General features: G+C 41.2%; 1 protein-coding gene across 1 annotated transcript in view; it reads left to right on the forward strand.

Annotated features, from left to right (window-relative positions):
- The first annotated feature begins 538 nt into the window (after window positions 1-538).
- Window positions 539-25,959, forward strand: part of LOC126191133 (nucleolar protein dao-5) — a 73,611-nt gene continuing 48,190 nt past the window's right edge. The window contains exon 1 of the mRNA XM_049931883.1: window positions 539-651. The gene's annotated coding sequence lies outside the window, so the exon portion shown is untranslated. The remainder of the gene's footprint in view (window positions 652-25,959) is intronic.

Consider the following 25,959-nt stretch of genomic DNA (forward strand, 5'->3'; position numbering starts at 1 on the left):
TACAAATTTGAATGGAGAATGAAATGTAAAAAAAAAAATCTATAATACTTGTTTCCCTTATATAGGTACCCCTCCCCCTTTTCTCTGTATTTCTTCCACCTTTCAGTCGCTGGCCGCGGTGAGCGAGCGGTTCTAGGCACTGCAGTCCGGAACCACGCGCCTGCTACGGCCGCAGGTTCGAATCCTGCCTCGGACACGGATGTCTGTGATGTCCTTAAGTTAGTTAGGTTTAAGTAGTTCTGAGTTTGGAGGACTGATGACCTCAGATGTTAAGACCCATAGTGCTTAGAACCATTTGAACCTTTCAGTCATGTCGTCTTAGCTTAGTACAGGTTTCATCGCAGAGTGTTACTAACTGACTGAGCGTCCTACGCGCGTTGTGACTTTGTGAGACTTCTGTGAGACGGCATGGCACACGCGGCAGCCGTCGGGGAGCCGCAGGGAGGGTTCGGGAGTTCCCAGCACGGCACGGCAGGTGTCGGAAAGCGAATCCGGCCGGCGGCTCCGGCCGACTTGCCCGCTGACCTGGAAGCGGCCGCGCCGCCAGCTCAGAAGACGCCGGCACGCCGACCGCGACGCATCGCCCACCAGAACCTCCCTACAGCCGCGCGGCGGGTCGCCACGTACCCGGAACCCGTCACCTCACAACAGGTACGTGCTTTCTCAGGCTGCGCCTTCCGAGGTTTTCTGGCTCTCCTAAAAAACTAATGCTGTTCTCAGCCTGAAGGGTGGTGAGAAGACCACAGTGTTTTACTACGTATCGTCCTATTGCACATGCTACGCTTTACTTTCCTGCCAGTTATTTATAGCAGCCCTTCAGTTTAAACTGGACACCGACTCAGCATAGGTTTCCATTTTCCACATAAATTGTGGTCGGAAGTGAAAGGAGATGGATGCCAAAAATTTTCAAGGATATCTACATCTACATACATACTCTGCAATCCACCATACGGTGCGTGGCGGAGGGTACCTCGTACCACAACTAGCATGTTCTCTCCCTGTTCCACTCCCGAACAGAACGAGGGAAAAATGACTGCCTATATGCCTCTGTACGAGCCCTAATCTCTCTTATCTTAGCTTTGTGGTCTTTCCGCGAAATGTAAGTTGACGGCAGTAAAATTGTACTGCACTCAGCCTCAAATGCTGGTTCTCTAAATTTCCTCAGTAGCGATCCACGAAAAGAACGCCTCCTTTCCTCTAGAGATAGATCGAGGATATGAATCCTGGACCTTCGTTTTATAGTCTGATACCTACGCACTTAGAAATCTGTCTGAGAAAAAGTCTTCGCTTTATATTTTTCATAAATTTTTGATCGAAAATTTTTACAAGTTATTACTAATTCTTTCTCGTAACTACAGTAGTTATTTGTTTTGACAGTATTTTCTCCTGTGGTAATCCACGCGCTGCCCCTTGAAACACGTAAACAACTGGAAGTTATGCTTAAATTCTCAGTAATTGTTTCGTTAATTTCTGCCCATGTATCAGTTGTATGCTGAAGTTGTCATCAGAAAAAACCTGCATACATTTTCTTGGGCTCTTTCTAACAACTTGCTCTGTAACTTAGAATCTCTTTCTAAGTTTCGAGTAAATGTAAATGTTAGGCAACATGAATTACTATGATAACAAATAACATTACGCTGCTTTCTCGCTTATCAACAGTTGCGCCTATATCTTGCTTTTCCCATTCTCGCGTTATGTCTGTAGAACTAGACGGTAAAACCAGTGGACACGTCACTGCCAGATATGATCCACGGAAGCACTAATGATTAATTCCGTCGTTCTTTCAGCCATTCATCAGTCCATCGTCGTGTTCCCTCGTGAGGAACAATCGTCAAGAAACATATTATTTCTCAGATGCAGACGCAGATTTCATGTCTCTCAATTGCTGCGTCCAAGTCTTGCAATAGGCCACATCTCCGGCGACTTACGTGTCCCTAATCTTCCTTAGTGATTCTGGTGAAAGGCAACCTACAGTTATCCGAACCTTGAGTCATTCCTGGGGACTTCTCACACCGTTGAGAGATGAAGGCTAGATTAAAGGCTGACTGAAAACTTCCGTGGTCCGACCTTCCGGCTTCCAGCTACGCGTTTTGCCACTAGCCCACCAGACCCGACGTAGATACAAATGTGATAAAATTTTTCAGAAGACTATCATTATTGTAACGTTTTAACTGGAAAAGGCTCCAGATGAGCTTCTTCCATAAGAGAGAAGCAAAAGGAACGAATGAAGTTGAGCATTAATGCCGAACCAACGAACTGTCTGTTAAAGACGATGCTCAAACTCAGAACGGGTAAAGGGGGAAACGAACTCGGCCGTGTTGAACCCTGTTCCACCAGAATGCCAGTCCAATTTGTTAACTGCTGGGTCAGCTCACTCTATAACACAAAGAAAATATGCATCTTTTCTACCTGTGCTATTCATCTGCGGTTCATCTGTTACTCCTTTGTAATAAATTACTTCAGTAAGCTGATGACTGTTAAGGGATAACAACTCTTACTTATTGTATGAATAAATGTTAATTTTTAATGGACATTATTTCTTAAGTGCTGATAGGGATACAAACATCAAGAAGCAAACTTTTCTTAATTTGTAGAATGATTCTTTATAAGATAAGTTATTAATTTAACTTCTTGAGAATTATCGATCAGCTGTCGTGTTTGAGTCCAATACATTCATATTGAGGACTTTTCTTCTTTTCATCATAAATTTTACACTGAGACTCGTGTCATCTGTCACTGGCGCCAGCTCATTATTTCATAAGATAGGTTTGCAAGTATATTCGCAGTGAACCAGGCAAGACTAACTTAACCACAACAGAGACGTCTTGAAACAGTAGCTCACCTCAGTGTGAAAATTGTGAGCGATTAAAGACGCTGTGACGTTTAGAACAAACCAAACCTGAATATGTATGGTGTGGTGAAGAAAAGAATGGATAATAATCAAAGATGCCCCGAGGGCGTGGGAATTTTTTTATCGAATGTGCAATGACTAAAGATGCCCCAATAACATGGTCGTTCTAAGCTGACACAACAGATTTGCGTGAGATATGTGGAATGCCTAGAAACATTGGGCCTCAGTGTACTCATTTAGCTGTGAGAGTTTCATTATTCTCTGATGAATTCAAATTTTAGTCTTTTTCATAGTTGTTTCGGAGCGACGAAAACGTTTGGTGTAATTCTCGGTAAAATTCTTCTCTTTACATTTTGGGACATTTCTTATAATACCTGCTATAAGTTTAAAAAGCGTGATCTTGTCATCCTCTCGTTAGTTCGACCATGCGTTAGCAAGCAGTCCGCAATACTGCCTACAGAAGTGTTTACCACAATGTATTTCTGGCAACGTTATGGCAAAAGATATTCCTCATTTCTCACAGTAATACATTATATCCATTACCCTTAACGCACTTTAATATAAAGACTTTGTGGCATTATTAAAATATAAACTATTTATTAAATTTCAGGGACTTTTCTAATTTTCATTTTATTGCACGTGGAAAACAGAAGAGCACAGACGTCACAAGAAGTTTAAATTTGGAATACATTATGTTATTTTAGATATCTATCAGTACACTGCATCTCAAGCGAATTTTGCAGAATAGCGCAACTATACGTTTCTTCTTTCAAATATTCTCGCGTTATTGGCTATAGATTTCGACTGAACCTCGTCCATTAAGATAAATGTACTGTGAGAAATACTTGTGCCTTCTGGACACTAGTACACTAGTTTAGAGCTACTTGATTGCACCAGCGACCGTATAGTCAACGTTCCTGGCTGCTAAACGACTCAACTGAATTTGATGGTCTATAACACCACTAGATTTTTCTTGGTGAAAAGACTCAAGCACAACCCACTTTTAATCGTGAGGAAAAGCCAGGTGATCTTCGAGGCAGGAATAACGACTACAATCTTTAATGCAGAAATTAGCGTCCAGGAAAGCTGTAGGCTGACCGATAATGCCTCAGGAGCTACCGTCAAGTGATGAATTAGCCAGAGAATGAATCAGCGGTACGGCAGTACTGCAATGTCACACTGGAGGACAGGGTCGCCGAGCCCGGCTATAATGCGGCTCACAGACGGGTAAGGCAGTTCTGTTTGACGTGGCCCTATGCGTTTTTCCTGAAAAGCTGATTTCTATATATTTCAGGTATGTTTGTTACATCTTTATCAGTTCAAGGTGGAGTATTTTATTTTTGTAACAGTAATTTGAATCGTATGTGACATTCCAATCAATACTGTTCGCGTGAAAATCCCTGTTTACTGTTTCACAACGAATATACAATAGTGTTTCAATGAACCAGCGATTGAAGTTGTTCTTTTCAGCAATACTATGCCATGTTTGCATATTTTATGAACTCCTGCGCGACAACTCATCCACAATAAGTCACTCGACATTGTAGAAAGAAACAATGACATTACTCCACTGAAACTTACAAATTAACAACTGTGCGTTTAAGGCATTACTTTGCGGATATGGCGAGACAAACTGTCAACCTTGAAACGTTTCATGTAGATGTGACTGTATAAAAGCGTTATATACTGCACGTGGCACATAACATGTTCAAAGGTGTTAGACCTGAACGTTATATTCAAGACGTGGTTATAATAAGCGGCGCGACGAAGATAGCAAAAAAATTCAAGAAAATAAATTTCTTCTGTGACATTTACAAGGATAGTGATGTAACATTAACACACAAATGGAAAATGGTTGTACCTTACACGATTGTCGGAAAATTGTAACATGTTAAATACAAGGCATGTAGCATCATGATCACTTTACGAATGATAACTACATTATTAGAACAAAGCGACAAACACGGGAAATTTTCAGTCGCTGTTCTAGGCTACGTATACCAAGGCACCTAATTAAAGCCTCATTAAGCGTCTCCTAATATTAAAACAATATTAGTATTTTATGCTTCTTGATTGAGCAGTTGTGAATATTTTAGAGAATGTCACTAAAGACCGCTCTGCCAGGCGTGCTAAAGCCAATAACAGCAACGTGGTAGTCGCGCGGGATTAGACGAGCGGTCTAGGGCGCTGCAGTCACGGACTGTGTGGCTGGTCCCGGCGGAGGTTCGAGTCCTCCCTCGGGCACGGGTGTGTGTGTTTGTCCTTAGGATAATTTAGGTTAAGTAGTCTGTAAGCTTAGGGACTGATGACCTTAGCAGTTAAGTCCCATAAGGTTTCACACACATTTGAACATTTTTGAGCAACGTGGTAAAGTAATGCAACTCACAGTGACTGACGTTAAGTCACAGCAGCGAAGTGGTATGTGTGTGCCACTCGTTTGTAAGGAATATCCGCCGTATGATGGGTCGACGTGGAGGCGTTGCAGAAAGAATCTGTCGAGCTTGGCCGCTACCGTGACCACACAGTGAATGTTTCCCGATTTGTTGGTGTATCGACACGGACCGTCCAACTTGTCTAAAAACAATGGTGATCCACTCGCAGACATGTGTTACACAATTTTCGATTTACGTCTCCGTGGGGAGACTTGTGGTTAACTAAGATGTATTTCGCTCTTTAGGTGACGTCAATAAAAAAAAATTTATTACGAAAGATAAAGATTACGATTTTTGTTTTCAATGAACACTCTTCTAACTGGTTTGATGCATACCGCCACGAATTCCTCTCCTGTGCCAACCTCTTCATCTCAGAGTTGCACTTGCAACCTGAGTCCTCAATTATTTGCTGGATGTATTCCAATCTCTGTCTTCATCTACAGTTTCTGCCCTCTACAGCTCCCTCTAGTACCATGGAAGTCATTCCCTGATGTCTCAACAGATGTCCTAACATCCTCTCCTTCCTTGTCAGTGTTTTCCACATGTTCCATTCCTACATCTACATCTACATGGATACTCTGCAAATCACATTCAAGTGCCTGGCAGAGGGGTCATTGAACCACCTTGACAATTCTCTATTATTCCAATCTCATATAGCTCGCGGAAAGAATGAACACCTGTATCTTTCCGTACGAGCTCTGATTTCCCTTATTTTATCGTGGTGATCGTTCCTCTCCATATAGATCGGTGTCAACAAAATATTTTCGCATTCGGAGGAGAAAGTTGGTGATTGGAATTTCGTGAGAAGATTCCGTCGCAACGAAGAACGCCTTTCTTTTAATTATGTCCAGCCCAAATCCTGCCCGCATCTCGTGGTCGTGCGGTAGCGTTCTCGCTTCCCACGCCCGGGTTCCCGGGTTCGATTCCCGGCGGGGTCAGGGATTTTCTCTGCCTCGTGATGGCTGGGTGTTGTGTGCTGTCCTTAGGTTAGTTAGGTTTAAGTAGTTTCAAGTTCTAGGGGACTTCTGACCGCAGCAGTTGAGTCCCATAGTGCTCAGAGCCATTTGAACCCAAATCCTGTATCGTTTCTGTGACTCTCTCTCCCACATATCGCGATAATACAAAACGTGCTGCCTTTCTCTGAACTTTTCGATGTACTACGTCTGTCCTATTTGGTAAGGATTCCACACCGCGCAGCTGTATTCTAAAAGAGGAAGGACAAGCGTAGTGTAGGCAGTCTCCTTAGTAGGTCTGTTACATTTTCTAAGTGTCCTGACAAACCGCAGTATCTGGTTAGCCTTCCTCACAACATTTTCTGTGTGTTCCTTCCAATTTAAGTTGTTCGTAATTATAATACGTAGGTATTTAGTTGAATTTACAGCTTTTAGAGGAGACTGATTTATCGTGTAACCGAAGTGTAACGAGTTTCTTTTAGCACTCATTTGGATGACCTCTCCGATTCTGCGCAAAACCTCCTCATTCCTTATCTTATCAGTCTACTAATTTCCAACATTCGTCTGTAACAGCACATTTCAAATGATTCGATTCTCTTCTGTTCCGGTTTTCCGACAGTCCCCATGTTTCATAGCCACACAATCCTGTGCTCCAAACGTATATTCTCGGAAATTTCTGTCGCAAATTAAGGCCTATGTTCGATACTAGCAGACTTCTCTTGATCAGGAATGCCCTCAGGAATGCCCTTTTTGCCAGTGCTAGTCTGCTTTTCATGCCCGAGTTGCTGCGTCCATGGTTGGTTATTTTGCTAGCTAGGTAGCAGAATTCCTGTTGTTAAGTTTCTTACTGTTCTCACTTGTGCTACTTCTCATTAGTTTCGTCTTTCTTCGATTTATTCTCAATCCATATTCCTTACTCATTATACTGTTAATTCCATTCAGGAAATCATGTAATTCTTGCTCACTTTCACTAAGGATAGCAATGTCATCAGCCAATCGTATCACTGATATCCTTTCATCCTGAATTGTAATTCCATTCCTAAACCTTTCTTTAATTTCCATCATTGCTTCTTCAATGTACAGATTGAACATGAGGGACGAAAGACTACATTCCTGTCCTACACTCTTTTTAATCCGAGCGCTTCGTTTTTGGTCGTCCACTCTAATTATTCCCTCTTAGCCCTTCTATATATTGTGTATTACCCGTGGCGCCCCACAGCTTACCCTTATTTTTCTCCTAATTTCGAACATCTTGCACCATTTCACATTGTCACTCGCTTTTTCCAGGTCGACAAATCCTATGATCGTGTCTTGATTTTTCTTTAGTCTTGCGTCCATTATCAACCACAACGTCAAAATTGCCTATATGGTGCCTTTATCTTACCTAAATCCAGACTGGTTGTCATCTAACACATCCTCAATTTTCTTTTCCATTCTTCTGTATATTATCCTTGTCAGCAATTTGGATGCTTGAGCTGTTAAGCTACTTGTGCAATATTTCTCGCACTTGTCAGCTCTTACTCTCTTCCGAATTGTGTGGATGATACTTTTCTGAAAGATGGTATTTCCCCTGACTCGTAAATTCTACACGCCAACGGGAATAGTCGTTTTGTTGCCACTTCCCCCAATGATTTTAGAAATTCTCATGGAATTTTATCTATCCCTACTGCCTTATTTGATCTTAAGTCTTCCAACGCTCTCTTAAATTCTGATTCAAATGGTTCAAATGGCTCTGAGCACTATGGGACTCAACTGCTGTGGTCATAAGTCCCCTAGAACTTAGAACTACTTAAACCTAACTAACCTAAGGACATCACACACATCCATGCCCGAGGCAGGATTCGAACCTGCGACCGTAGCGGTCGTGCGGTTCCAGACTGTAGCGCCTGTAACCGCTCGGCCACTTCGGCCGGCCCTTAAATTCTGATTCTAATACTGGATCCCCCATCTCTCCTAAATCGTCTCCTGTTTCTCCTCCTATCACATCAGACAAATTACGCTACAGTAAGTTATTAATGCGTTAAACTGTGTCAGCCCATATCGAAAAAGGGTTGTGGCATTATACGGCCGAGACTCGTGCGGGAGTCGTTGGCAGCTGACAGTGAAACGGCGTCGGGAGTTCGACGTCGCCAGACGCCGGAAGGCCGCCAGATAAGGACCGGCCGCGATCCTGCACGCATGTGTGTCAGCGGTGCGTGCCGCGTGCGTGAGCGCGTGTGCGCTCCATGTGGAAGGACTGGACTCCTCCCTCGGCCACTTTCTACCGGCGGGACGTCCTGGACTCTGCGGCGACCTTCGTGTCCTCGAAAGATTGCCCACCCAGCAATGCAACTCCCGATCGACTCGAGCGCTCGCTTTCTGTTCGGCCACAGACTTCAACAAGGTATTCTCTACAGAACTAGAATGAGGTAATGCAGTAATAAACGGTGTTCTAGTCCCCGTTTGACCACATCGATTTAGCTCTACATCGGTTTTCTTACTTTGCTTCAGACTAAACTGGAATAATCACCCCAAAATTGGCTGCGCTCGATTTCCTGGCCAGCTGTGTCAGCTTTTCATTTGCAGCGGCCTCGATGTAGACGAAACTAAATATTCTTCCAATCCCAGCAGTATGATACACTACTGGCCATTAAAATTGCTACACCACGAAGATGACGTGCTACAGACGCGAAATTCAACCGACAGGAAGAAGATGCTGTGATATGCAAATGAGTACCTTTTCAGAGCATTCACACAAGGTTGGCTCCAGTTGCGACACCTACAACGTGCTGACATGAGGAAAGTTTCCAACCGATTTCTCATACACAAACAGCAGTTAACCGGCATTTCCTGGTGAAACGTTGTTGTGATGCCTCGTGTAAGGAGGAGAAATGCGTACCATCACGTTTCCGACTTTGATATAGCTCGGATTGTAGCCTATCGCGATTGCGGTTTATCGTATCGCGACATTGCTGCTCGCGTTGGTCGAGATCCAACGACTGTTATCAGAATATGGGATCGGTGGGTTCAGGAGAGTAATACGGAATGCCGTGCTGGATCCCAACGGCCTCGTATCACTAGCAGTCTAGATGACAGGCATTTTATCCGCATGGCTGTAACGGATCGTGCAGCCACGTCTGAGTCAACAGATGGGGACGTTTGCAAGACAACAACCATCTGCACGAACAGTTCGACGACGTTTGCAGCAGCATGGACTATGAGCTCGGAGACCATGGCTGCGGTTACCCTTGACGCTGCATCACAGACACGAGCGCTGCGCTGGTGTACTCAACGACGAACCTGGTGCACAAATGGCAAAACGTCATTTTTCGGATGAATCCAGGTCGCATCCGTGTTTGGCGGCATCGCGGTGAACGCACATTAGAAGCGTGTATTCGTCATCACCATACTGGCGCATCACCCGGCGTGATGGTTAGGGGTGCCATTGGTTGGACGTCTCGGTCACCTCTTGTTCGCATTGACGGCACTTTGAACAGTGGACGTTACATTTCAGATGTGTTACGACCCGTGTCTCTACCCTTCATTCGATCCCTGCGAAACCCTACATTTCTGCAGGATAATGCACGACCGCATTTTGCAGCTCCTGTACGGACCTTTCTGGATACAGAAAATGTTCGACTGCTGCCCTGGCCAGCACATTCTCCAGATCTCTTACCAATTGAAAATGTCTGGTCAATGGTGGCCGAGCAACTGGCTCGTCACAATACCCAGTCACTACTCTTGATGAACTGTGGTATCGTGTTGAAGCCGCATGGGCAGTTGTACCTGTACACGCCATCCAAGCTCTGTTTGACTCAATGCCCAGGTGTATCGAGGCCGTTGTTACGGCTAGAGGTGGTTGTTTCTTGATACTGATTTCTCAGGATCTACGCACCCAAATTGCGTGAAAATGTAATCACATGTCAGGTCTTGTATAATATATTTGTCCAATGAATACCCGTTTATCATCTGCATTTCTTCTTGGTGTAGCAATTTTAATGGCCAGTGTCAGCGTTAATGCATTGATATTGTGAACATAACAAGGGTAAAATAGAGAGAGTGAATCCTACCTACAACTTGTACAGATACCTAAAGGTAGCTATAAAAGTCGAAGGAAAATAAAGGAAAAAAGTTGGTTGAAAACCGGAGTTAGACGAGATTGTAGTCTATTCCCCATGGCATTCAATCTGTATGTTGAACAAGCAGTAAAGGAAACCAAAGAGATATTTGGAAAATAAGTTTAAGTCCAAGGAGCAGAAATACAAATTTAGGGTTTGCCGATGACTTTGAAAATTTATCAGAGATGGCAAAGGACTTGGAAGAGCGGTTGAATGCAACGGACAGTGTCGTGAGAGAAGATATAAGACAAGCATCGACGAAAGTAAAGCCACAGTAACGGAATGTAGTCGAATCAAATCAGGTGACGCAGAGGTAATTAAATCTGGAAGTTACATACTGAAAGTAGTAGGCGAGTTCTGCTATTTGGGGAGCAAAATAAGAGAAGACATAAAAGACATACTTGCAATAGCAAGAAGGCGTTTCTGAAAGAAAGAAATTTGTTAACATATATTATCGATTTAAGTGTTAGAAAGCCTTTTCTTGAGGTATTCCTGGAGTGTAGTGAACGAAACTGAAACGTCGACGATACACATTTCAAACAAGAAGAGAACAGAAGATTCTGAAATGTTGTGCTACAGGAAATTGCTGAAGATTAGATAGCTACATACGATAACTAATAAAGAGGAACTGTATGCAATAGCGGACACAATAAATTTATGACACAACTTGGCTAAAAGGAAGTATCGACTGACCATACCAAATATATTCAGTTACTTGTAGTCGCCTGCAAAGTAGGGCCCACTGGAGTCCCAGCATTTCCGCATTCATTTCATCCAGCGCTCAGGCCACACCTGTGTTTTGGTATATGTTCCATGGTGGCACAAGAAAACTTCTGAAGTAGGCCGATCTTCCATTGCTACTAAGTTATTTTATTTTGATGTCGCTTCTCACAGCACAAGGACACAGTTCAAGGTGGAAAACCAGCCACGCTCTATTGTGCTGTGACATATAGTTCCTTAGCATTGCGAGTAGTCTCGGCTCCTAATTTTCATTCTTAGTATTATTTATTTACTGCTTATTTAGCCTGACTAGATTAGGACCTTAAGGCCCTCTCTTACATCTGACCTTGAGCAACACATAGCAAACATACTATAAAACCTTCTCAGTAATAAAATGAAATAATAATAACAATACTGATAGTAATAATAATAATAATTGACACTAAAACAACAACAATAATAATAATAACAATAATAAAGAGCATTTAGAATGATATAGAGTAGGTTAGCACTAACCTAAATCTAAATAGAGGGCTCTGCAGATAAAGTGTGGGGAAAAGTTCTGGGGAGGGGGATTGATGAGAATGAGCTGCACACATTGCGACAGAAGGTGGACCATCAGCTGTCTTTTGAAGTTTGGAAGGTATTTAATTTCCTAATATTTTTAGGAAGATTATTCCAGAGTCGGGTTCCTGATACAGAAAATGATATTTAGAAAACGTGACAGAGTTACATGATGGTACAGAGAGAATTTTAATTACCTAAGAATGAGGATTTCTGTTGTGCTGTTCAGATTGTAGAGTAATAGTTGAGAACAAATAAGCGGGAACGCAATGACTGAGAAGACGACAGGGCAAACATAGAGTACGATAGACACTATGTGTAGTGGCACGTAGCCATGACAATTGCTCGTAGGATGATGTAATATGGTCGAGAAAGCGTACGTCGCAAATGTATCGTACACAGGCATTCATCGCCAGTTCTAGACTGCGTGAGCTTTCGTACGAAAGTCCTTGGAGAATGGAATCACCAAGTCAAATGTGAGGACTATTAGTGTCTCTACGAGCTTCTTTTTAAGCTCTAAAGCAAATACTTTTTGAATTCTTTTTTATATTGTGTCTGTCAGAATAAACATTAGCATTTTGATACGTAGTAGGAATTCTTTTGGCAGAAATGAGGTTTCTGTTAATGAGATTTTTGACAGCTTCAGAGAAAACTTGGTGCAACAAGTAGAAACCGAGGTTTCATAGCTGAAAGAGCATTTCTACATATGTTGTAAATTTCTATTAAATTTACTCCAGTCAAGGACGCGGTATGGCTGTCAGTTCTGGCTACTTTTTATCGTTTGTCGCTGGAAGAGAGGGATATAATAAGTGTCTTTTTGAATCACTAGTTATTAGTGTTTCTAAGGAATCACAAGGCAGCTTGTAGAAATTACATTCTCATCTCGCTAACATCGGTTTGTCGTGGAATTAAGGGATACATTTAGCAATTTTGCTTCATGTTCATGTACTCTTTTTGATTCTTCCGATAGGGAATCTAAATTAGTTTCAGGATTTAATATTGGTTTTACTTTTTTAAGGTATTTTTTTGATATGATATGGTGCAATTGTTTTATAATTATAAACTGCTGTCCTATAAGACTCAATACTGATTTCGAAAATGTATACTACAAGAAAGAATTTGTTTATTTCACGTATGACACAGTGACTGTTGCCGATAACTAACTTGAGAAACTGTCGAAATCTGTGGTAAATGGAAGGACTTTTATATAGCAGTTCACTATCAGAATGCATATATCGTACATCAGCATCCTGCCACGACTCAGTTTAGATTTACCGTTACAAGTTTTTAATTTACGCTTATACCTTCAGAAGGTTTGTACAGTTTTTTCAAAATAAATTAGAACAATTTCGGAAACACAAACCGGAAAGCAATGAATGTATGAGTACGTGACTACACTAATATTCATGAGTGAAAAACTCGATACGTCGCTCTCATGGCTCCACAGTAAAGGGGGATAATCTTATTCACACACTGCGTTAATGGTTCAGCTGAAAAAGTTTAGCAGTAAGAGATTCTTCGTAAATCGTGCTCTTGTCAGAAAACATGTGCTAACTCCAGTGCGCCAAATATCTTAAGAATGAACTTAAATCACAAAAATTGTGAAATATTCGAAGGAAAACTTCCATGGACGACATAAGGCTACCAGACAAAATATTAATCATCCCAGGAGACATCACATTAATATCACGCAACAGCTCCTCTAACGTTGATACCAAATGTCGATTTGGTGAGCTAGAGAGTCCACTTTCAACCGAAGCTACTCATTGTTGATTAGATTCTCCGGAGTTCCAAACTGCAAGGATGTTAGTTGCTACGTTTCACACGCTGTTCCAAATAGTTCAACATTTTCTGTTGGACTGACATCTGCTGAATTAGAGGAGCAGTCGATACACGGTAAGCAGGAATGTGAGTTTTCAGCCTTGTGTACACGGCTGTTATCTACAAGGAAGGCAGTATCCAGGGCAAATATCTACAGCATACACATCACGAATTTGTAGAGGAAAGGGCAACGCTCGGACGCCGTAATGTTAAAATGAATATCTCTGTTCTTGTTCACGGTGACCTCAATGAGTGGCCCAAGTCATGGAACGTAAAAACACCTCAAAAACACACAGAACCACCTCCGTCCTGAATTACACACTCCACACACTGCGGATTGAAAGTCTCAATGGGTCGACGGTACACTCCACGCTTTCCGTCGTTTGAAAAGAGACACAGTCTCGGCATCTCAGAGCATACGAGTCGCCTGCAGTCATCTACTCTCCAGTTTCTGTGTTTTTAACCCACTGCAAACGTGCAGTTTTTTGTACCACTGTGAGCAACTTTTTTTTGGAAGGTACCCGACTCATAATGTCCATCGCGTACAGTTTCCTTTTCAGTTTTCGCACGGAAACTGGTTCAGATAGACCTGCGCTTAATGACAGCAGGAATTCTTATCGGGTTTGAAGCCGACTGTCATTGACAAAGCAAGAAACTTGTCTCCGGTCCCTGTCCGTTCCGATCTTTTTTGCGATAATTGTTCTTACGCCATCCACATGGCTGCGACTGGTACACCATACCCTGCAAACACGTTGGACAGACATTGTAGATACACCGACAAGTGGGCCAAGTTATTTCACGGTTTGGTCGTGGGGACGTCCAAAAACGGTAGCTCCTTTTTGCTGTTCTGACAGGTCTCCACGTCCACTCACCTTACTGGCTCAAATGGTTCAAATGGCTCTGAGCACCATGGGACTTAACTGCTGAGGTCATCAGTCCCCTAGAACTGAGAACTACTTAAACCTAACTAACCTAAGGCCATCACACACATCCATGCCCGAGGCAGGATTCGAACCTGCGACCGTAGCGATCTCGCGGTTCCAGACTGTCGCGCCTAGAACCGCATGGCCACTCCGGCCGGCCTCACCTTACTGCGCAGATCCTACGCAACCACTAGCACATACCAGTTCACTGCCATGACTTACGTCTACAGTGACCACCTGGTACCAGTTCTGAACTGTCTACAGTGCTCGAAAACGACCAGTGTGTTCTTCAAAGGAGGCGAATAATATTTATTTTCGGTTATTCGTATCACGAGTATAGTCAGACGAGAAAGGTTAAAAGAACTAATCGTGGCCTTAGGAAAGGAACCATTGTAACATTCTCTTCAAGAGGCGTGAGGAAGACGTTACAACTAAAAATATGATACTGATACAGAATTTGAGTTCGGCTTCTTTCGAGTACTATAGGGCAATGTCTGCACTGTCACATTTCACACAGGCGCATAACCTACCGCGGCTCAACTGCTGCACTGAGACCGTTACCATACAGGAAGTGTCACTGCGTTCCTTGGTCGGGCACCGGACGGCTAGTCAGGGAACAGAACAAGGGCAGACTTCCGTGCCAAATTCGCCTTATGTATATCAGTATCATAAAAGCTGATGGTTGAAAAATCCAGAGCACCCTCGGGATGGTCTTGAATGAGTGATCTGTGCTTTTATACGAAGTATTCCACAACTATCTTTTTGTTGTTACACTAATCCGTTGCTTTTATATGGACGTGAAAGATCTATATAGGTAAAAAAGAAATGTCACTAAAGGGTCTAGAAATCTACACACCAGCTTTAACTAATATCTGATACTCTACCACAAATATTTAAGTAATCGCGTCTAAGAACTTGAAAAAAAATTGTTCGGGTCCACAGTATTATACAGTCGAAAACTGACGGACCGAGGCACTCAAATACACAGAAACAACGCCGCTAGTAGTGACATCTATCATAATATAGCAAATATGAGCCAAATGGCACACTAACACGATGTTACTGATGCTCTTGTCGTAAGTGAATAAGCAAAGAATTTTTGTTGCCCGAGCATTTCTGGTTGCCAGAGTTAAAACTTTTCTCAAGGATGGTATTTATCTTGTGATAGTGTAATGTGAACGGTTTCAATAAGTATAATTCATGGAAAATTTATTAGTTTCAATAAATATTTATGTGGAATCTATTCCAGGTATGAAAACCAGTACAATGAATTCCTACTTTTTTCATGAAGGACATTTTTTGTTCAACTTTCAAGCACGAAAAATGGCACAGTTCATTTTTGGGGTCACACTGATTGTCAATAGCACTGCTAATAATGTTAAAAGTAGCAGCTAACCTCCAAACCTCGAGGTGATTTGTCAGCTGCCAAGAAAGAGCTGAATTGCGAACTGCAATCCATAGCACTAAGACAAGATTACAGTCAACCAATACTGATCAGCAAGAAGATCAAGGGGACTCCGAAAGCGTAATAGCTTAGTCCAGATGATAGTTTCTGGTTTTGGATTCGAAGGGTAAAGCGTACATACAACCTAACAAGTTCAAGAGCAGAAAGAGCATTGTGTGTCAGACGCAAAAAAATGGCTCTGAGCACTATGGGACTCAACTTCTGAGGTCATTAGTCCCCTAGAACTTAGAACTAGTTAAACCTAACTAACCTAAGGACATCACAAACATCCATGCCCGAGGCAGGATTCGAACCTGCGACCGTAGCGGTCTTGCGGTTCCAGACTGCAGCGCCTTTAACCGCACGGCCACTTCGGCCGGCTGTGTCAGACGCAAGCTAAGATGAAAAGGGCTAAGGATACCAATAATATCTTAGTAATATGATGATAGACATGAGAGGGGTAAGATTAATTGCAAGCACTTCACAAAATAAGAACGTAATCATCATATTATATACAGCAGTCCGATGGCTGTTCTATTCGAGCTGTTATAGCGTTGTAGTGCGAACCATAGATGATCCAAAATCAAAAATGCCATATGATGATCTATGTTTCAAATGACGAAAAACTTATGGTAAACAAGAGATTTCATGGTAGCAGACATATTCGATATTAACCTAAAATACTTTAAATTATTAGAAAAACCGCTGTAAAAAATTAACACTCTAGCGTAAGGAATCCTTTCACCTTAAATTTAAAGATATGACGAATACTGCACTTATTTAATTTTTTTTTATAGAGGCAGATTATAGCTCCCTGTCGCCCTATGGCATTTCTTGCTCGTGTAGGAGGACGTCTAAATTGTCCGATAACTCGATGAGTGTAATCACCTGTTCCCTCTAATTGCTTCCTTCATCATTTCCGCAAGTTCGTCATTGAGTGCAGATAGTCGCCTACGGCTCTCCTGACACGCGCGTCACATTTTTCTGTCCCAAACATGTGGCACTACTGTGTCACGCCTAAGTCACCCACAGCGATCGTTCCATTAACTACACTTTAACAGCAGCCATTCTAAACCACTGTTACACAAGACACAAGTTTGCACAGATATTCCCTCCCAGATTACCGAAGATTACAGACTAAGTACAGTAGAAATCGCTACATGTACTCTTCCCTGCGTAGTACGCTAATGGGGTGAGTTCCTATCTTCCTTTTTCCACTGATATTATGTCCGCAGGTCAGGAAAGTGTAACCATTTGAGTTTCAGTGACTTCTGCGTGAAACCAACATATTAACTTTTTTAAAGGTACCATTGCCTTTAGAATGAAATCACCGATGCCGTTGCAACACAGAGATATCTACTGGTACAGTCTGGAACTTCTACGAATGATGTGCATTGTAATAGTCGCTTGTAGCAATCTAAGCAACAGTCGAGAGGGAGATTGTACTGTATGGCTGTAGGCGATTGAAACATGCGTCTTTTTTTATAATCATGTGGATGATATGATTAACAGTGAAAGTAAGTATATGTAAAGTTGTGCCACGTAAATTTGAGTTTCTGCTACTACTTTTATGAGTGGTTTCGAAATGAATTCACTGTGGATTATGTAATTTTGATATAAATTTTATTAAATTTTATGTCCATTATTGCTTGTTATTTACAACTATAATTTGTTTTAGGCATTATGAGTTCATGGGCGTTTCGAGATATGGGACTGTGTCTAGGAACAATGCGGATTTGTTTTCAAATATATCACATGAAATGACGGGTAGTTGAAAGCTGTATTCATAGTGGTTATAAAGTGAATCCACTTTCATAAAATAATTGAATGTTTATTTTTTTGCGAGTTTCTTCTCGTATTCGTTCTCACAATGATAACAAAAGGTTAATTTTGTGAAAAATTTAAAACTATATTCCAAAGTGAAAGCACCTCCTTAAAACAATTCAGAGTTTACAATAGCCAACTTCTTCTTGCATTTGTTGCTTAACATTGTAATAAAGGTTACTTTTCAAAATTATATTTGTTTTCATTTTGTTGTATTCAAACGGTTAACAAGGCAATGCCCTGTCATCTATTCAGGAAATGTTCTCGTGAATTGTTGAAGCGCCTAAGATTTCCCGAGTTGTAAACTGCTGAATTCTACGGCATCGCGATCGTAATGCAGATTGAGAAAACCAGAGGAGCAGCGTAGTGTATGGGGGGAAGGCGTGAGGCAGTCCGCTGTGGACGCGGTCCGTTGCGTACCGGCTGGAGGTCACGGCCAAGGCAGCGTCCGGTCCCGGTCCAGCTGGAGAGAGAGCCGGCCGTGGCTGGAGAAAAGCTCTGCTGGAGCTTACGGCCCCTCGCCTCGACCGCTCCCAACTCGCCAACGCCCACAGCCTGAGTGCCAGATTTACTGTTGTACGCCGTCCAGTACGCGTCATTACAAGGCTAATCAAGGCTGTTAGGAAGGAGGGAGACTAGAGTTTAACGTCCCGTCGACAGCGAGGTCATTAGAGACTTTTCAAAGGAACCATCCCGGCATTTGCATGGAGCGATTTAGGGAAATCACAGAAAACCTAAATCTGGATGGGTGGACGGGCATTTGAATAGTCGTCCTCGCGGATGCAAGTCCAGTGTGTGAACCATTGTGCCATCTCGTTCTTTAAGGCTGTCAGGGCTGTAGCCTATCCCCAATGTTGTACGATCTGTACATTAAGCAAACAATAAAGGAAACCAAAAATAAATTTGGAAAGCTAATTAAAGTTCAGGGAAAAGAAATAAAAATCTTAACATACATGAAATGTATTCGCATTTGCGAGTATGGACAATCGTAAAGTTTGCTGGAGATATTGTGATTCTGTCAGACACAGCAAAGAACTTGGAAGAGCAGTTGGACGCACTGGGTGGTGTCTTCAAAGAAGTTAAAAGATGGACTGCAACAAAAGTAAAACAAGGGTAATGGAATGTAGTCGCGTTAAGTCAGGCGATGTTGCTGTAATTAGATTAGGAAATGAGACACTAAAAGTAGCAGATGAGTTTTGCTATTTGTGCAGCGAAATAACTGATAATGGCCGCAAGCAGACAGGATAAAAATGTAGACTTGCTATAGCAAGAAAAGCATTTCTGGAAAAAAATAATGTTAGTATCTAAAATAAATTTAAATGTTAGGAAAACTCTCCTGAATGAATTCGTCTGAAAACGTGGATGATAAGCAGCTCAGACAAAAAGAGAACAGAAGTTTCTGAAATGTGGTGTGGTAATGCTGAAGATTAAACGGTAGACCGAGTAACTAATGACGAGTTATTGAAGCAGTTTGGGGAAAAAAGATATTTTTGGCATAATTTGACTAAAGGAAGGGATCAGTTGATAGAACATATTCTGAGGCATTAATCATTCGTTAGTCTGGTAATTGTGGAAGTAAAATAAGTTTCTTTAATTTACGTTTATGGTTACAAACTTTTTGTTAACAGATTACCGGTATCGGTCTATAATGACTATCATGAGATCTGCAGCAAAAAATGGGAAAATAACATAAAGACACTCACAGATTGTCAACAGCTTAAAAGCAATAAATAGACCATAATGAAACGTACGGCAGCTTGTTTTGAACAGTAGTGCTTCTGACAACATGATTCGTGCATACGATGTTATTTACATATATTTGGCGATGCTGGTGCTGATTTTGCATTTAATATTTGACGATGCCACTATGGCTTTGATTTTATAAAACAGGTATGCCTCTTCATACTTAAAGCGCACAAACGCATATATAATCTTCGTTGATCCATTATGGATCATGGGACGACGGCTGGCATGAACTTCTTGATGCAATAATTTACCAACAGCCGTATGTATTGTAGCAATTTATTTTATTTTATGAACTTCTATGTGCTACCAGTTTCGGCATTACGTTGATGCCACCTTCAGGCCCCACTCGTCATAGTCGTAAAATCAATATACACGGAAGGAGCCATATAACTGTATCCGTAAATCAAATCGTCCTGCAACAGCTATTGGTCGTCTGGCCACCAATAGCTGTTGCAGCTATTGGTGGCCAGACGACCAATAGCTGTTGCAGGACGATTTGATTTACGGATACAGTTATATGGCTCCTTCCGTGTATATCGATTTTACGACTATGACGAGTGGGGCCTGAAGGTGGCATCAACGTAATGCCGAAACTGGTAGCACATAGAAGTTCATAAAATAAAATAAATTGCTACAATACATACGGCTGTTGGTAAATTATTGCATCAAGAAACGCATATATATGTCACTAGTACTTTTCATTATGGTCTATTTATTGTTTTTAAGCTGTAGACAATATGCGAGTGTATTTATGTATGTTTCCCAATTTTTGCTGCAGATCTCATGATGGCCATTATAGACCGAAACCGGTAATCTGTTAACAAAACGTTTGTGACTATAGACGTAAATTAAAGGAAACTTATTGTATACACCGGTCACTGTTTTATTCGCGACAATGTCGCAGCTTGTGAAAGTGGAGGTAAAAATTTCAGAGGGAGATGAGGGGATGAACACAGTAAGAAAGTTCAGATCTATGTAGGTTGCAGTAGGTATTCCGAAGTGAAAAAGTTCACACAGAGCAGACAAGTGTGGAGAGCTGCATCAAACTAATCTTCGGACTAAAAATCACAACAAAGACAACAGCATTCCTGTGGAACTATTTAAAATATGATGACTTCGTGAAAGTAATCGTTGGAAAGGCAAAGACCAGACTGAAATTCGTTAGAAAAGTAGTCAGGAATTGTTGTGTACGCACGAAGGACATAGATTACAAAACTTGCGTTAGACCTACAGATGAGTATTGCTCGTCCGCGACTCTCACCAGATAGCACTGACAGAAGAAGTAGAAATGTAAAGAAGAGCAGATCATTTCGTCACAGGTTCGTTCAGTACGCGCGAATGCGACACGGAGATGCTCGTCCAACTCCAGTAGCAAACTCTACACGAGAAGCGTTGTAGATTGCAGCGTGGTTTATCGTTAAAATTCCGAGTGTGTAATCGTAGTATAGTTAACCGATATATTGCTCCTTTCTGCCCGTACCCCGCGAAAAACCCATGAAGATAAAATGAGAGACATTGGAACTCTCACGGAGCTGTAACAATGCTACACAAAGTACCATCCGCCACATTCGTCAGCTGGCTTGCGGGGTACAGATATAGACGCAGGCTCATGTTCATAGTTTACTGTTCGATTCGAAGCGTCGATAATATCGGGGATTTTACATTCATCTACGTGTCTTCAGTTTTCTCAGAGCTTTGTTCTGTATGCACTGAAGCGAGGAATGAGTCTGGCGATTTTTACAGCAACCTCTTGCCTTCACTCCTAGTTACCCTAATGGGTGAAGGACAGTAGGATACAGGTCTATGGAATTTGTTACGTCATTGTAGGCCTAGGTACTAAGCCGTTCAATCCAACGTTGGAAATGAGTCTATTAATTTTTAAATAGGTATCCCATGATATACAAAATACCTATAACGATTTTGAGACGGGCCAGACTCTCACTCTGACATTGGCACAAAGTCAGACACGTTCTGTCTCTCGAGCTCTGTGTCGTACAGTGAAACAATTTTGTAAATACATTCATTATTACATATGCATGCTGTTCTGCAAAATTTGGTGCAACCAGAGTTCGTAGCAAAGAAGTAATAAATTAAAACGTCAGGCCAGTGAGATTCGGCACCCTCCCGGAAGTGGTAACATATATTCAAATTATTTCGGAGATACATAATAATATATACAGGGCTATTACAAATGATTGAAGCGATTTCATAAATTCACTGTAGCTCCATTCATTGACATATGGTCACGACACACTACAGATACGTAGAAAAACTGATAAAGTTTTGTTCGGCTGAAGCCGCACTTCAGGTTTCTGCCGCCAGAGCGCTCGAGAGCGCAGTGAGACAAAATAGTGACAGGAGCCGAGAAAGCGTATGTCGTGCTTGAAATGCACTCACATCAGTCAGTCATAACAGTGCAACAACACTTCAGGACGAAGTTCAACAAAGATCCACCAACTGCTAACTCCATTCGGCGATGGTATGCGCAGTTTAAAGCTTCTGGATGCCTCTGTAAGGGGAAATCAAAGGGTCGGCCTGCAGTGAGCGGAGAAACGGTTGAACGCGTGCGGGCAAGTTTCACGCGTAGCTCGCGGAAGTCGACGAATAAAGCAAGCAGGGAGCTAAATGTACCACAGCCTACGGTTTGGAAAATCTTACGGAAAAGGCTAAAGCAGAAGCATTTCTTAAACAGGAGATTGGAAAACCGATGGATCGGTCGTGGTGGAGATCATGATCAACAATTCATGTCATGACCTCCGCGCTCTCCCGACTTAACCCCATGCGATTTCTTTCTGTAGGGTTATGTGAAAGATTCAGTGTTTAAACCTCCTCTACCAAGAAACGTGCCAGAACTGCGAGCTCGCATCAACGATGCTTTCGAACTCATTGATGGGGACATGCTGCGCCGAGTGTGGGAGGAACTTGATTATCGGCTTGATGTCTGCCAAATCACTAAAGGGGCACATATCGAACATTTGTGAATGCCCAAAATAACTTTTTGAGTTTTTGTATGTGTATGCAAAGCATTGTGAAAATATCTCAAATAATAAAGTTATTGTAGAGCTGTGAAATCGCTTCAATCATTTGTAATAACCCTGTACATGTGGCATAACGCCATGATGTGTCTTTCAATTGGATGCCACTTCGGCGAATTACCTGTCCTTAATACACCTCAAGAATGCTACCAGGAAAAGGAGACGTACTATTTAATGTGGAATCTTTTCTGGCGAAGCTTCACATCACTGGTAGGTGAAGGCTAGGTCACAATCCGACCCGGATTCGATCACGCAACGTTTCGATTTCCAGGCACACACTTTACCACTACATCACCAGGCTCGACATTTAGGAGACAGTGAGTTAGTATCTAAATTAACAGATATTACTACTTGTCCAAAACGGGTACTGTTAATTGTATCTATAATTAACAATCACATGAAATATACTATATTTGCAGTTAAAAAGGAGATAGATCAAAGTTACAGTTAACTCATTTCCTTTTGCTGTTGTTTATTTACTTCTCTTTGTTGAATATTTACACAAGCACTGTAATAATTTTCGCTACATTACACTCAACTACATGATGTGAAACTGAGGCCTATATAAAAGGAAGATTCTTACGACTAATACTGTCAACAGGAATTTTCAATTCTGGTAATTTGTAGAAGCAGTCTCTAGTAACATTGTTTTCGATTTTCTTTGTAATTAGCAGGAATCTGAAATTCCTTACCTTAAGTCTGCACGCAACTTGTATAAGACATTTGCACCAGAAAAATGGCATAAAGGCATAAAAATTGAAACAAACTCTAAGTGGAAATTATTTTTGAACCTTATATGATCTATGTAGTGAGCCAGACAACGTCAGTTGCAGTGCTGGCATGAGCTGAAAGCTAATGACACAATGATTAAGAAGATATTCAATGCCATCAGGAGCGTTCCAAGGCCTAAATTCACAAAAGGATTTCATACCACAGATGGTGACGATGATATTTTGATTTTGTGAATCTCAGTCCATCATAACTTATTTCATTATTAGTCACAAATACTACTAAAAAGGACATGTGCTGGGCAGTGTCTGTAAGAATTAATAAATCTTTGAAGTGGAGTCCGTGCTGTGATCAGTTTTCTATTTTACACACCATCTTCCTATTAACGCTTCTCGCAGAGTAAATACTTTACTGACCTAAGAAGCGCTATTTCAGAAGACTGTTCCACACAACTATTTTTTCGGCCTGCAGGCCAGTACAATAAAAATCGACAAAATCATTTAAATTCTTTTTTATATGCTTGTAAGTGTACATTTTAACCTGTTATCCACGTGGATACAAAAAGATTCTACAGTCATTTCCGTTTAGTGCATTATAATGTTTGTTTCTTTACCTGTGGTTTATTTTCAGCTGTTTCAACTAGTGTAATATCGTTTCTTTCATCGTGTTGCCACTCTCGGCAATTAAGAAAACCGTATGGATACAACTACTTCACTTTTCTTTGTATATACTCGTGACTCGCAATTTGCTGGTCGTTCACTTATTTCAAGTCTAACGGCATACAGTGATGATATTGAGTCTACTACAATTTCTGCACTGTAACACCGCTGATGATGGTTTGCTACAAATATGCGCAACACCGTTTGTGACAGTGACATACAAACTAAGCAGTAACAGTTATACCGTTCTCTTAGATTACCAGTATCATTGCTATATCAAAAGAGATGGACCGTTGACACTTAAACAATTTGAAGGTCTGTTTACAAAAATTCTACAACATTTTGGCATATTTATCAGTTTCCATAGCCTACATCACAGAAATTTCCATTCACGATTTCTGCATTTTTAAAGGAGGTTATCGGGTGACTAGTCACTTACAGCTGTATATCAATTAAAAATTAATACTTCCTGGTATACTGGACAATTGAGCATCTATTATGCCAGAAGTAGTTTCGAGACAAGTGTTTATTTCAGTGAATAAGTTTTAGTAATATGGTACAGGACAAAACTACAGTAACAACTAAAAATTAAACTTTCATTATCATAATATGATAGCCGTTATATGAATGCACCACTATAAATTCTTGAGTGTCGCATAATAGTAGTAATCCTATAAAGTATAGTCTAGTATAGCGCCACATCCCAAAAAGCAATAGCTATTGTTTTAGTTACTTATTAGTAAATAGCTAGAGAGAGCTAATAACCTATTTCGAGTCATGTCCCACATATATTATTTATGATTATGATTACTTCACATGAAACCACGATTTTCATTCTTATCTGTCTCCAATTCCGTTTTCTTATTTTCCTTACGGGATCACCTAATACAATGTTAGGCACATAGTTTCGTTCGGAGAATGAAGTATAACTGTCAATTTTCTTCGTCACTCCGCATAATTACCTTTGGCCTTTCATTACTTCAGTAGTGTAAAATCAGACGCACGCCGATATACTCTTTTTTACTCAAAAGCAGGGCATTAATGTATGAATAGGTAATACATGTTTTATATGTAATTGGCTATGTATGTTAATTCGTTGTATTTTACATCGTTAATACTAATTTGTGATGGTCAAAAGCGTATTATGATTGTCACATGTTACAAATGTTGCGTTGTGAAACGTACGATGAAGTTATTGAAATTTCTTCCAGTGATTCTCACTGTTATTTTTGTCCTGTGTGAATGTACAGCCTTGTAAAAAGAAAAAAAATAAGGGAGCATTTCAGAATGAGAATGCTCATTCGAAACCATCTAAGACGTGGTAGAGTCAAATGCTCAGGCTAAGTAGCTGAGAAGAATTTCTTCATATTCATCAAAAATGACGCATACTAATATTATTATTCAAAATAATTTAATGTCAACTAAATTTAATGCAATGAAAACATATTTCCCTCACAAATATGGAACATCATGAATTACATAGCGCTGGAAAGGTGTTAACCGAAAGCCTATTTAATGTGTCTCGAGGAAGTCCGTAATATTGCATTACCTACTAAGTATCACTCCACTGTTAATGAAACTATCCTTGCCCAACGTAATAAACATCTAAATAGGTTAGGTCGGGAGGATAGGGGGCGGGGGGGGGGGGTATGGTGTGTGTGTGGGGGGGGGGGGGGGAGAGATCTTAACGAGGATGTTATGTGTACGAAAGCTGGAAGTTGTCGCTACATCATATTACGAATAGTATAAGGGATAAAAATGGCTTCCAAAGTATCGGTAGAGTAAATAAAATATTCTGCCATATAGGAATCAAGATTACACAACATGACCGGATAAAAGGGGACACGTCAAGCAGATAGGACAGATAAACAAGTGAGTTCTGTTAGTATGGAACTCAAGAAAAAGGCTCTGTGCGCCCGGGAGATGGAAGGATTGGTTAACGACGCGTTAATGACGTGGTCATTGTTGATGGTGCGCAAGCTAGTACTGGGAAAGGATGGGGAGGAAAATACTATTATTACAAAATTTCTGTGTCCATGCTAACAAATATTAATCGAAGCTTATGGATGTTGTTGATAATTAAAGATTGTTACTTCGCAAAAGAAAAAATCGGGTGCCATACTAGGATTAGTTAATACCTTATACGAGCTTTAGTCGATTT

This window comes from Schistocerca cancellata, chromosome 6 (assembly GCF_023864275.1).
Source record: "Schistocerca cancellata isolate TAMUIC-IGC-003103 chromosome 6, iqSchCanc2.1, whole genome shotgun sequence".
Classification (NCBI taxonomy): domain Eukaryota; kingdom Metazoa; phylum Arthropoda; class Insecta; order Orthoptera; family Acrididae; genus Schistocerca; species Schistocerca cancellata.